Raw genomic sequence first — 12,823 nt, forward strand, 5'->3', positions numbered from 1 at the left:
AAGAAAAAAGGGAGAGGAGAAGAAAAAGAAAAGTATAGGAATTTAAAATATACTAAAAACACTTTTGAGGGGTGGAGAGGGAAAGGGGATATATTTTTGAGATTTTTAAAAATCTGACAAGAAGGTGTCCAGATAGAGACAGCTCGTTATCTCACCTTTCTGAGCTCACCTCATCTGTAAATGATGAGGCATTACAACTGACAATGCTTTTATTTCCACTCCAGTCCTACCCCTTTCTACCATTAGTTCCTCCACTCAGACACCCTCTGCCTCTGCTCATGGGTCTCTGCCACTACGTGTTCTTTAGTTATGGGAACTAACAGCAAATGAGCTCATTTTCTCACCGGGCAGTGTAGACAAAGACAAGTAGAGTGATGGCATTAACTAGCAGGGTGGAGGGCAGGTAGGTGGCATCAGCCTCTGACAGCACAGAGAGCAGAGCTAGAAAGCAGTTAGCAGCTGTGGCGTGGCGGCATGATTTAGGTTAGCGCTGTCCAGTAGGAATATAATGCAAACCACAAATGCGAGTCTATGTGTAACTTTAAATTTTTAGTAGCCACATTAAAAAAAGTAAAAAGAAACAGGTGAAATTAATAAATAACATTTTATTTAGCCTAGTATATTATAAATATTTAATTTCAACACATAATCATTTTAAATAATTATTGATATTTTATATTCTTTTTTGTGTGGGCTAAATCTTTGAAATCCAGGGTGTATTTTACACTTCGAGAACATCTCAGTTCACCCTGGCAATATTTCAAGCACTCAATATCCACCCGTGGCTAGTGACTGCTATACTGGACAGTGCATGTTTAGGTGACTATGGTCACGATATGAGAACAAAAAAAGTAGGGCAGACAGTGGTTGGATAATGGAAGAGATGAATAGGAAACTGGGCTCAAAAATACACATTTTCTATATAGAGTAGGCATTCAAAAATCGGTTAATATTTGACTACATGTGAACTACTGTTTCCTGTTTGGTCTCAACCAGACCACCCTAAACATTGCACTTAACATGTTATTTACTCCACGTAAGAAACTAAGATAAATTAAGCGGCCTACCATAGTAAACCCAAACTGTCCTGCTTAGCTCCCAAGACTCTTGAGTTTAGCTGCAGCCTACTAATACAGTCTCCATCCCTAAAACAGTGTGACACACAGCTACCAACCACAGGCAAATTGTACTCCTTCACCATTCTTCCAAATACGTCTTACATGTTTTCACCTCTAGCTTGAGTTTAAAATAGTTTCCACCTACCAAAACATTCTTTCTGCTTCTTTGTAAGGGTTTAGAGTCTAACTGTATCACACAACTGACAGCAAGGCTCATGTTCCCCATTAAGCCTCCTCCTGCTCTTCGCCGACTCCTCATACTCATCTACAGACAAGCTTCTCAAAGCCACCCTCACTTGAGCCTTCATTTACTCGCCTCTTAGATGCTCTTCACTCACCGCTGCATTTCTGGCCCGTCAGTGTGCTGACGCTGCTTCTGTGATGGTCACAGTAACCTCCATGTTGCCAAATCATGTGGAAAGTACTCTCCAGTATTCAGGACCCTTTCTTGTCCCTTCTCACACGCTCCTTCTCCTGGCTTCACTATGTCACCCTCTCCTGGCTTTTCTCCTGTCTTAGTGGTTACTCCTCCCCTCACTTCTCTATCCTGTGACCCATGCAGTTCAGTGGAGGCAAACTTGCCCCCAAAGGAGCAAAAAATGCTTCTTGGAAGGTGGGGGGAAATTATCTCGGATATTATAATGGTTTGTGGCCTTCAAAGGGTCACAGTACATGAAGAGACAAACAGTGTATCTGTGGTGTTAAAATTTCCTGGAGTGCATGATTAGGACACAAATGTCTACAAAGGCTCCTTGGGGAACAATGAAAAAAAAGGTGAGAAACACTGCTTTACCCAAATCTTGGCATGCTGGGAAGCTTCAGGGGACAATCCTGGACCCACTTCTGTTCTCTCTCTATACTTCCTCTCTTCATGATCTCACCAATTTCCAAAGATTTAAATACTATTTTTATATGAATGACTCCTAAATTCTTATCTTGAATTTCAGTGTCCCCTGGAACTCATGGTCTCTCAACAACAAAATTTTCCAAGTATTTTGTTTTCTTAATTTGTCCTTTACCTTCTTGCCTAAATTAAATTTGTCCTTTGATGATACTCCCACCCTCTCTAGTGAAAGCTCTTTTCTCTCATACATTCTTACCAGTGAGCCTGGAGGTAGATCAGGTATCTATTGCTCCTCATTGTCATTCCTTCTCCCTCTTCTCCCTGAAATGCCGAGTTGCAATACCCGTGCCATCATCTAATACTACCCATTATCCACCCGCCTGACTATAGTCCTCCACCAACTTCTGACTGGTCTTGAGACGTTCTCACTGAATCTCCTCATTTCCAGCTCTCTTTCTGACACAAACCTTGCCATAAATTTCAGTAATTTCAATATTCATAGAGATAACTCATCTGATACCCTGGCCTTTGTTAATTGACATCTTCTCCAACAAAAATCTTCTATTTCACCTTATCTCAGATCTTATGGTCACATGGGTTTGTTATTATCAGGTTCCAAAAATTCTTCAGCTCTATCAGAGCCTACCATCCATTAACCCAATCACATCTTCCTTCCACATATTTATAGCCTTATTGTCTCTTAATGCAACTTAAATTCTATGGCTCATGTTTATAATCACTCTCTACACATATCTTCAATTTTGTAGACTCTTCAACGTGCTCACTTGGCAAAAACCCAGCTCTGGTTAAATCCCGCTATTCAGACCTGCACTTGTGCAGCGGAATGTGACTGGAGAAGCCCTGCTGGCTGGTCTCACCAACCTCACAGGTGATGCTGAGGAATCGTCCTGCACCTCCCTCCTCACTCGTCTGTGTTACACCTTCCTTCCCATCCTCAACAGCTCCTCCTTCATCCTCACTCTCAGCTGATGGTCTGGTTTCCCATTTCACTGAGAGAAAAAAAAACAGTCAAAAGACCTTCCAAAAAGCTACCACAACCACCATCTACCCACTTACCTGCAACTATTTTTAATACATCTTATCTTCCTTCCTGTTGCTAAGGATGAACTAGCTGTACTACCTAAGACTAATTCTTCTATTCGTCTCAAGTACTCTTGTCAATTCCTTACCTTTCTCTTTTTAAAAACAGCTTTATTGAAATACAATTCACATACCATATAATTAACCCATTTAAAGTATCAATGTTTTTAAAGTATATTAACAGGATTGTGAAATTAACATGATCTAATTTTAAAAATTTGTCTCCCCAACTAAAAGAAATTCTATACCTATTAGCAGTCAGTCTCTACTTCCCTCCTACCTCCCCCAGTTCTAAGCAACCACTGACCTACTCTCTGTCTGTATACATTTGCCCGTTCTGGACACTTCGTATAAATGGAATCACATAATATGTGGTCTTCTGTGACTTGGCTTCTTTGACTTATCATACCTTTAAAGCGTTTCCATACCTTAGCATGTATCAGTACATCCCTTTTTAAGGCTGAATAATGACTCAGTGTATGGCTACACCATGTTTGCTTACCCATTCATAAATTCATGGATAGCTGGGCTGTTTCTATGTTTTGGCTATTATGAATAATGTTGCTATGAATATTTCAGTACAGGTTTTTGTATGGACATGTATTTTTACTTCTCTTGGGTGAAACTGTAGGTTCCTATGGTAATTCTGTATTTACCTTTTTTTAACATTTTTTATTGATTTATAATCATTTTACAATGTTGTGTCAAATTCAAGTGTTCAGCACAATTTATCAGTTATTCATGGACATATACACACTCATTGTCACATTTTTTTCTCTGTGAGTTATCATAATATTTTGTGTATATTTCCCTGTGCTATACAGTGTAGCCTATTCTACAATTATGAAATCCCAGTCTATCCCTTCCCATCCTCCACCCCCCTGGTAACCACAAGTCTGTATTCTCTGTGAGTCTATTTCTGTCCTTTATTTATGCTTTTGTTTTTGTTTGTTTGCTTTTGTTTTTGTTTTTTAGATTCCACATATGAGCAATCTCATATGGTATTTTTCTTTCTCTTTCTGGCTTACTTCGCTTAGAATGACATTCTCCAGGAGCATCCATGGTGCTGCAAATGGCATTATGTTGTCAGTTTTTAAGGCTGAGTAGTATTCCATTGTATAAATATACCACATCTTCTTTATCCAGTCACCTGTTGATGGACATTTAGGCTGTTTCCATGTTTTGGCTTGTATTTACCTTTTTAAGGAACTGATAAATCATTTCCCACAGTGGCTGCACTGTGTTACATTACTGCTGGCTATGTCTGAGGGCTTCTGATTTTCTCTTGTGCCCATTCTAGTCAGGTACTCATCCCACGTACTTGTCAAGGTTACTGATTACTTCCCTACAGCTCGACCAATGGTCATTTTTTCAGTCTTCATCCTGCAAAACCTATTAGCAGCGTCTGATTCAGCTAATCTCTCACTTTTCTTTGAAACTCTTCATTTAGATTCTGGGCAATCAGTCTCCTGTTTGTCCTCGACAGAGCTGAACACCCCTATACTTCCTCTTCTTCAGCTTCTAATCACTGGCATGTCCCAGATTCAGTCCACTCATCTCCTCCCTCCTCTATCTACATTTATTCTATTCGTGATCTCACTCAGTCTAACTACCACTACAAAACTGGTGAGCACAGAAACAGAACATGTCCATCAACACAGGAAGTCTTATTGTACATTGATGATTTACACTTCTTTTCTGAACTCTACACCCCGCTGCATCCCTGGTATCTTCACTTGGATGTCAGTAAACATCTCAAAACCAAGCTCCTCAGGTTCCTCCCTAAACATGTTCCTTCCATTTTTTTCCTGTTTCAATTGATATTAACTCCAACTTTCTGGTTGTTCAAACCAAAAACTACAGGGTAACTAACCCTTGACTTCACTCACACTGCACATTCAACTGATCAGCAAATTCCGTCAGCCCTGTATCCAGAATCTGAGCACAGTTTATAATCACCACTTCTACCACCCTGTTTGAAGAACCACCACCTTTTGCCAGTGTAACAGCTTCCTGACTGATCTCCCTGCTTCTGTCTTTACCCCCTACCAACTTCTATTTTCAACATAACAGCCAGAGAATTCTAGTGAAACTCAAAGTCAGATCATGTCAATCCTCTGTCCAAAATCCTTGAATGGCTTCCCAGATCACTCACAGCAAAAGTCAAAGTTGCTACAATAGCCTAGCGCCCTATATGATATTACACTATTACCTCACTAATTTCATCTCCTAATACCTTCCCTTGGCATAGTCCTTGGCAGTCATACTGGCTGTTCCTCAAAAGCACCAAGCATATGTCAGCCTTCTCCATGAAATGTAATTCAGAAATCACAAAGTTTAAGAATCACCAAGAGGGGAGCAAGGGGCAGGTGTCATGGGAGGGAAGGAGTGAACCGGAGAACATCATCCTGAGAGGAGTGAAGGCGGCAAGAGGGCAGACTGCTTCTCCCACTTCAACAAGGACCAAGATTTTCAGGGTAATCACTTTGATCAGTATGAAGAAAGACATTTGGAAATTGAACAAGCATCACTTGACAAGCCTATAGAACTGGAGAGTATTGGACATCACTTACTCCAGACACATGGGTGGAAGCTGGGCCAGGCATTGGGGAAAATCTCTTCAGGGGAAAACTGATCCCATTCTGATTGTTGTCAAGTATGATGTCATGGGCATGGGTTTGCATGGAAATGGAGCTTGCTTATGCTGAAGATGCTGCGGTACAGCACCGTGTCCTAGAAGTGGAAAAAGAAGACACAGAAGAACTGAGACATAAGTACAGGGATTATGTTGACAAAGAAAAGGCTATTGCCAAAGCATTGGAAGATCTCAGAGCCAGCTTTTACTGTGAACTCCGTGATAAGCAATATCAGAAACACCAGGAATTTGACAACCATATCAACTCCTATGGTCATGCACACAAGCAGAGATGGAAGGATCTTAAGCAGAGAGAGTTTGCTTGAAATGTATCTTCAAAATCCCGCAAGGATGAGGGGAAACAGGAGAAAGCCCTACGGTGGCTCCATGAGCTGGCAGAGCAAAGAAAACAAGCTGAATGTGCACCTGGAAGTGGCCCGCTACTTGCGGCCTGGGATCTGAATTCTCCACAGATAAAGGAGGCCCTTTCACTGCAATACAAATCACTAATACCACTGGACTGGCACAGGCTCACTGGCTAGCCTCTCAAGGCATCAGCTTTGGCATTAAGAATAATCTGGGGACCCCACTGCAAAAACTGGGGCTGTCATTTTCCTTTGCCAAGAAGGGTCCTGTCAAACTTGAATCAATAGCATCAGTTTTCAGTGACCAGGCAGAGGAAGGGGCCTCTGAAGATGGAACAAAAGCTGCTGAGAAGGCTTCTGACTAAGGACTTCAGAAGGTGGGAGACTCTGATGGTGGCAGTAATCTTGATGGTAAAAAAGAGGATGAACACGCTCAGGATGGAGGGTCCCTTGTCTCAACATTATCTAAGTTAAAAAGAATGAAGTAAGAAGAAGGAGCTGGGGCTGCAGAGCCAGAATACTACCACTACATCCCCCCAGCACAGTGCGAAGTAAAACCTAATCTTCCTTTCCTACTCTTCATGACAGCCAGTGAACAAAGGGAAGGTGATAATAGTACACACCCAAAGAATCCCCCAGAGAGCAAAACAAGTAGTTCTCCCAAGCCTAAGGGCTGCGTCAAGCTGGCAGCAAGCCAAGGATTAGAAAAGACCGACGGAAACCAGTGTGGCTGAGCCCACAGAGCGTAGGAGCAAAGCTGAGACAAAGACGACCTCAGGAGGGGATGAAAGTGAACAAAGCTTAGAAAGTCAGTCAGAAGGATTCAGAGAGTCTAACCCTTCTAAAGAACCCCCTCAGGCCCCTCCACCAGGGAAAGAAAGCCGGGAGGAGCCTAAACATCCTACTGGTCCCTTCTTTCCAGTTTTGAGCAAAGATGAAAGCACTGCCCTCCACTGACCATCAGAACTATTAATTTTCACGAAGGCAGAACCCTCCATTTCATACAGTTGTAACTCTTTGTACTTTGACTTTAAGCTTTCAAAGAACAACGATGCCAGAGCTAAAGGGACAGAAAAGCCAAAGGACATAGGAGGCTCCTCAAAGGACCGTCTCCAAGGCTGTGATCCTGGTGAGCCAAATAAAAGCAAGGAAGAGGGGGATAATGTAGAGCATTCTTCAGGAGGTGGATTGGATGCCCCTGCTTCAGGGTCTGCCTGTAGCAGCCTGAATAAGCAAGAATCCAGAGGCAGCCATGGGTCAGAGACAGAAGACACATGGAGAAGCCTTCTTAGCAAGAAAGAATGATCTGGTAAGTCCCACAGACACAAAACGAAAAAGCAACACAAAAAATCCAGCAAACACAAATGGAAACACAAAGCTGACCCAGAAGAGAAAAGCTCTAAGGCAGAGTCTGGGGAGCAGCCTAAGAAGCGCAAGAAATGAAAACAAAAGAAAAATAAGTCATCAGCCCCAGAAGCTCCTGAGCCGGGGCCTAAACCAGAACCGCTGGGAGTGGTAGCCCTGCACCACCACGAAGACGCGGCGAGCTCAGGACGGTTCCCAGCGGAGACCCCTTCTAGCTGAAGAAGGAAATAGCGGCAAGAAGGATGAAGGTGGGGCCGGTGGCACCTCCCAAGATCACGGTGAGAGGAAACACAAAGATGAACCTCCAGCTTCATCCTGCCAGCGAGGAGCTAGCACCAAACGGAGCAGCCGCTCCAGCCATCGGAGTCGACCCAGCAGAGATGAGGATAGTGATCGTGCTTCATCACGCCGGCTGCACCTGAAGTCCCCACCCCAGTACAGTGAGGAGGAGGGAGGAGGGGGGAGCAGGGGGTGGAGGAGCCGGGCAGCGAGCACTCCCGCAGCCGCTCACGGCCTGGCCGGCGCCGCTCCTCACGCCGCTCCTCCCTGGCCTTCTTACTCAAGTAGCTCAGACGCGTCTTCAGACCAGAGCTGCCAGAGTAGGCCGCGCAGTTCCTCTGGTGACAGCTACAGTGGCTATAGTGACCGATCACAAAGGCACTCCAATAGCTCCCATGACTCGGATGACTCAGACTAAGCCAATTCCAAGCACCGGACCAAAGCGCACAAATACTCATCTTCTGGTGATGACCACAGCCCCAGCTGCGGCCAGTCCCGGCGCCTGTCTCAGAGTCGCACGAGGGGGCGATCGAGGTCCCACAGCCGGCGGCGGAGCCGGAGCTGCAGCAGGGGCCGCGGCCGCACACCTGGAGCCCCTCCCAGAGGTCAGGCTCCAGGAAGGGATCATGGGGTCACGAGAGCCCCGAGGACAGGCGGTCTGGTTGTCGAGACTTCATTCGCTTTAAAATCTACCGCTCCCGGTCGCCCCACTGTTTTCGATCGGGTTGGGGAGAAGGCCCCGGGGAGAAGAAGAAGATGGCAGAGGGTTAGGCCCACCTTCCCAGAACAGCAACATCGGTGCAGGAAGAGGGTCAGAAGGTGACTGCAGCCCTGAAGACAAGAACAGTCACTGCCAAACTACTGGAGAAGATTCAGTCGAGGAAAGTGGAGAGGAAACCCAGTGTGAGTGAGGAGATGCTGGCCACCCCTAGTAAAGCTGGCTGAAGCTCAAGGACCCTCCACAAGGTCAGTTTGGGCCCAAGCTCCCACCTTCTCTTAGCAGTAAGCCTGTTCTTCCACCAATAGGAAAGCTCCCAGCTTCCTGAAAGCCTAGCCCCAAGAAATGTGAAGAGTCTGGCTGAGAAAGGGGGAAGAGCAAGAACAGTCAGACACAGGAGAAGGGCCTCCAGGGAGCAGAGATGCCCCATCTGGACATCAGCTCCCCTCAGAGGAAACAGCCAGCCCCTTATCAGACCTGCCCCCAGAAGAGCCAGAGTCTGAAGAAGCCACTGCTAATCACCCTGTGGCTCCACTAGGCTCCCCAGTGCACTCTGACTGCTATCCTGGGGACCCAACCATCACCCATAACTGCTCCCTGATGCCAGTGCTGGGGACACCCTCGAGTCCTCGGAGAGTGGCAGCCAACCAGGCCCTGTGGAACCCGGCTTGCTGCCTACAGCGTCAGACCTGGAGCACTTCCCCAGTTATGCACCTCCGGGGTCGGGGGGAAGCCTAGGACTGACTCAGCTGATGGACCGAGGTGCTTCCCTAGCCCCTCAGGGGCTGGAGAAGCACAGCAAGCTCCAGCAGGCCACACAGCACACACCCAGAGCAGCTGCTGGCCCAGCGAGCAAATGCCTGCCCAGCCTCTGCTGCCCCGGCCCAGCCGCTCCAGCCTGGCAGCCCGTCCACACTCAGCAGCCAGCCACAGCCTCTGCCACCTCCGGCACAGCCACTCAGCCTGTGTCCTACAGCATCAAGCCGCAGCAGCTGCCGCCGCCATCGGCATCCACCCCTACCCTCACCCCAGCCCTTGCCCCAGTACATCATACTCCCCAGCCTCACCTGATCCTCATTTCCTTGTCCCACCTTACTCACGCAATCATCCCTGGCCACCCTGCCACCTTTCTCACTAGCCATCCCATCCACATCATTCCCGCCTCAGCGGTCCATCCTGGGCCTTTCACCTTCCACCCCGTCCCACATGCTGCCCTCTACCTGGCCCTGCTTGCCTCGTGGCCTGCCGCAGCAGCTGCCACCACCCCCACCTTCACCCACTGCTTCGCCCCATCTTCTCAGGTCAGGACCTGCAACATCACCCCAGCCAGGGCACATGAGCTGAGGGATAGAAGTCCAGGTAGGGCCAGGGAAGGTGGCCCATAACTCTTCCTTTGGGAGTGTTGAGCCATTAATACCAGCAAGTAAAAGCTGGGATGGGCTGTCTGACAGCCAAAGAATTGAATTATGACTTGCAGGGGTGGTTTTAGATTTGAGGTTTGCTTTGGGTTTACTCTAAAGGGTTCGCTCTAAAATCTACTGCTATCCCCAAAAGGGATTTTGTTCCCTTTCCCCTTTCTGTTTGCCCCTCCCTCGCCTGTGTTCCTAAGCTACAGTGCACCAGGAAGTGCTACCCGCCCCTCTGCAGCAACACCGCCCAACAGTCAAGTTGAAATATTCCCCTACTCCATCTACTTTTTATACTCTGCACTTCTAGCTATAAATTTTAAAACATTTTTCTCCTTTCTGGCTGGTGGGTTGTCTATCTTGTCCTGTCTTCTCAGTGTCTTTGACCTTGGTGACCTTATTTATCCAGAGTGAGGTGGAAAGGGGGTCTGACCTGGAATTAGATGCCACTCAGGCTGTCATTCGATCCACTTCCCACACAAAGAGTCACACATTTGGCACTGTTGTCCTCGTGTCCGTCACCCCAGAAGAGACACCTGCATATCCCAGAAAAGAAGATCGTGTCATGAATAGAAGCTCTGCAGGACAGAGTCACCCACGTGCTTCCCCAGAGAGGAGCTCGTGTGTCCAGCGGTTGTATTTTCTTCTGTCACGTTGTTGCCTTCTTAATTTACAGGATTTTTTAATGTAAACAATCGCACTGAACTCTATAAACATAAATGCTGCTTTTTGTAATTCATATAAAAAGATTCCATATTTGTAGTATACTGCAATCATATTTTTTACATCCAGCTCTTTAAGTGATCCTTGTTCTGGTGGCTTTATGTAAATATGTTTGCCCTAGTTAAATTAAGAAACTTTAAAGGTTATAAACTGAAAACAAAAAAATAAATTATTTGTTTTCTGCTAGATGCAAAAAAGAAAGAAGAAAGAAAGAAAAGAAAGAAAGAAAGAAAGAAAGAAAGAAAGAAAGAAAGAAAGAAAGAAAGAAAGAAAGAAAGAAAGAAAAGAAAACAAAAGAAAAGAAAAGAAAAGAAAGAAAAGAAAAAAGAAAAAAGGAAGGAAGGTAGGAAAGTAGGAAGGAAGGAAGGTAGGAAGGAAAAAGAATCACCACCAAGCTAGACTAAAAAGGTTATAAACAGAAATTCTATTTCCAGATATCTAGGTATTCAAAATAGTCAACAGTTAACTATGAGTTTCCCTGGCTGGTGAATGGGATTAAATGATATTACTTACATAAAGAAAAAGGTCTTTGAAAAGATGCAATATTAATTACTTCACTAGACCTACGTCTCACAAAAAATCAGTTAGCTAGTTGTCTGGAATGGCACAGACAAACTAATCAACTAAAGAGATTTTTTTTAATAAAAATTTAATTACTAAAAAAGCTGTAAAAATGGATTAAGATTTCCTATTTGGTAACAGTATTAACATAAAAATTTTTATTTGCTAAATCATAAAATATTTCAGTGTGATATATAACTACCTGCTCTGTAAACAAGTTCTACTCAATGCAGCTGGTCTGCAAACTGTACATTACTGGTCTGTTTTGAAATAAGAAGCTTTTGTAAGAATGCAATTTAATATACTGTTTCCTTCATCAAGAAAATTTTGCTCTGAAAAAATTTCAGATGGACTAAACAGTGTGCTTACTAATTTAAATGCTCTACATTCTAATACAAGCCTCTGTCTCACTGCAGACTAGTAACTAGCATTTTATAGACAGGCAGAGATCAGTGAATTATATTCAGGGTAGCACTGTTCTAAAGTGCTTCCTGGGTTTTAATTCAAGACTACTGAATATTTTTAAACACTTTCTGCATGAAGTGTTAGAGTTTCTGTGCCATTTTCCATTCTGCAATTTATTGGAATTAATACATATCTTGTTACTTTCCAGATGTCACCAGTCTCCATATTTACATTACAAAATTTTAATGCTGGTCAGAAAGAAGGCTTGAACATCCAAGACAGTAATATACTGATAAATTTTTTAAAGTAAGAGATTAAAAATTGTAATTTAAAAATAGCTCATATAATAGCACTTCAAAAGGTGAAATTTGATAATATATTTGTAAGTTTTGAAAACTTTGTTTTATATTAAAAGATCTAAAAATCATTCACTTTTCAACACTAACCTAAATATTCCATCAGTTGCTCAGCAGTTATGATTTCCATTGTCGGTGGAAATTTCACATGAAAAACAAAATATTTTTTATGTAAAATCAAATGTTTTGGTGATTAAAGTGTTTCTTTAGTCAGAAACACAAGTTTGTACATGTGCTATGTGTATCTACTATATGTATACAACATTCACATTTTTAAGATCTTTATAACCAGTCTTTAACACAACAAAGTCAATCCTATCACCGTAAAACTTAGGGTGATAAAAGGTGAAAGGTGCGCCTTTCACCACCCACCCTGGTCATCATTAGGTGCCTGCAACAGCATCCTGCATGGTAGAAAATGCAATTAAAGGGCAGGAAGAGACACCAACAATTTGACAGGTCACTCATGGGAGCAGTTCTACTGAACACAGCCTTGAACACAGCTCAGTATTTCATCATTTCAGTCTACCATGGCCATTTATATTGTTGAATAGCTAAAATGAATACAGTACAAAGGATTAGTCATAAACTGAAGGATTCATACTATATGAGTCCAAATGTAAAATTTAAAAAGAGGCAAAATTAAACTATACTGTTTAGAGCTGTACACATATAAAGAAAAGGAAAGGGCTACTATAAAAATCATAACTGTAGTTAGCCCTAGGATTTAGGGAAGGAGTTATGGTTGGACTGGGGCATACAAGAAGTCTCTGAGACGGTGGCTATGCTCCATATCCTGACTTGCCTGCTAGTTCCACTGTTTGCTTCATGATAACTTGTTAAACTGGACATCTCTGTCTCATGCACATTTCTGTATGTGCTGTATGTCACAATAGAAAGGTTAAAAGTAAATACATATATTATAGTCATATTTAAGTTTCAAAAGT

General features: G+C 43.8%; 1 pseudogene; it reads left to right on the forward strand.

Moving 5' to 3' along the window:
* The first annotated feature begins 7,315 nt into the window (after positions 1-7,315).
* LOC141575404 (G patch domain-containing protein 8-like) lies at positions 7,316-10,611 on the forward strand (annotated as a pseudogene).
* Positions 10,612-12,823: the final 2,212 nt, after the last annotated feature.

The sequence above is a fragment of the Camelus bactrianus genome, chromosome 28 (assembly GCF_048773025.1).
Source record: "Camelus bactrianus isolate YW-2024 breed Bactrian camel chromosome 28, ASM4877302v1, whole genome shotgun sequence".
Lineage (NCBI taxonomy): Eukaryota > Metazoa > Chordata > Mammalia > Artiodactyla > Camelidae > Camelus > Camelus bactrianus.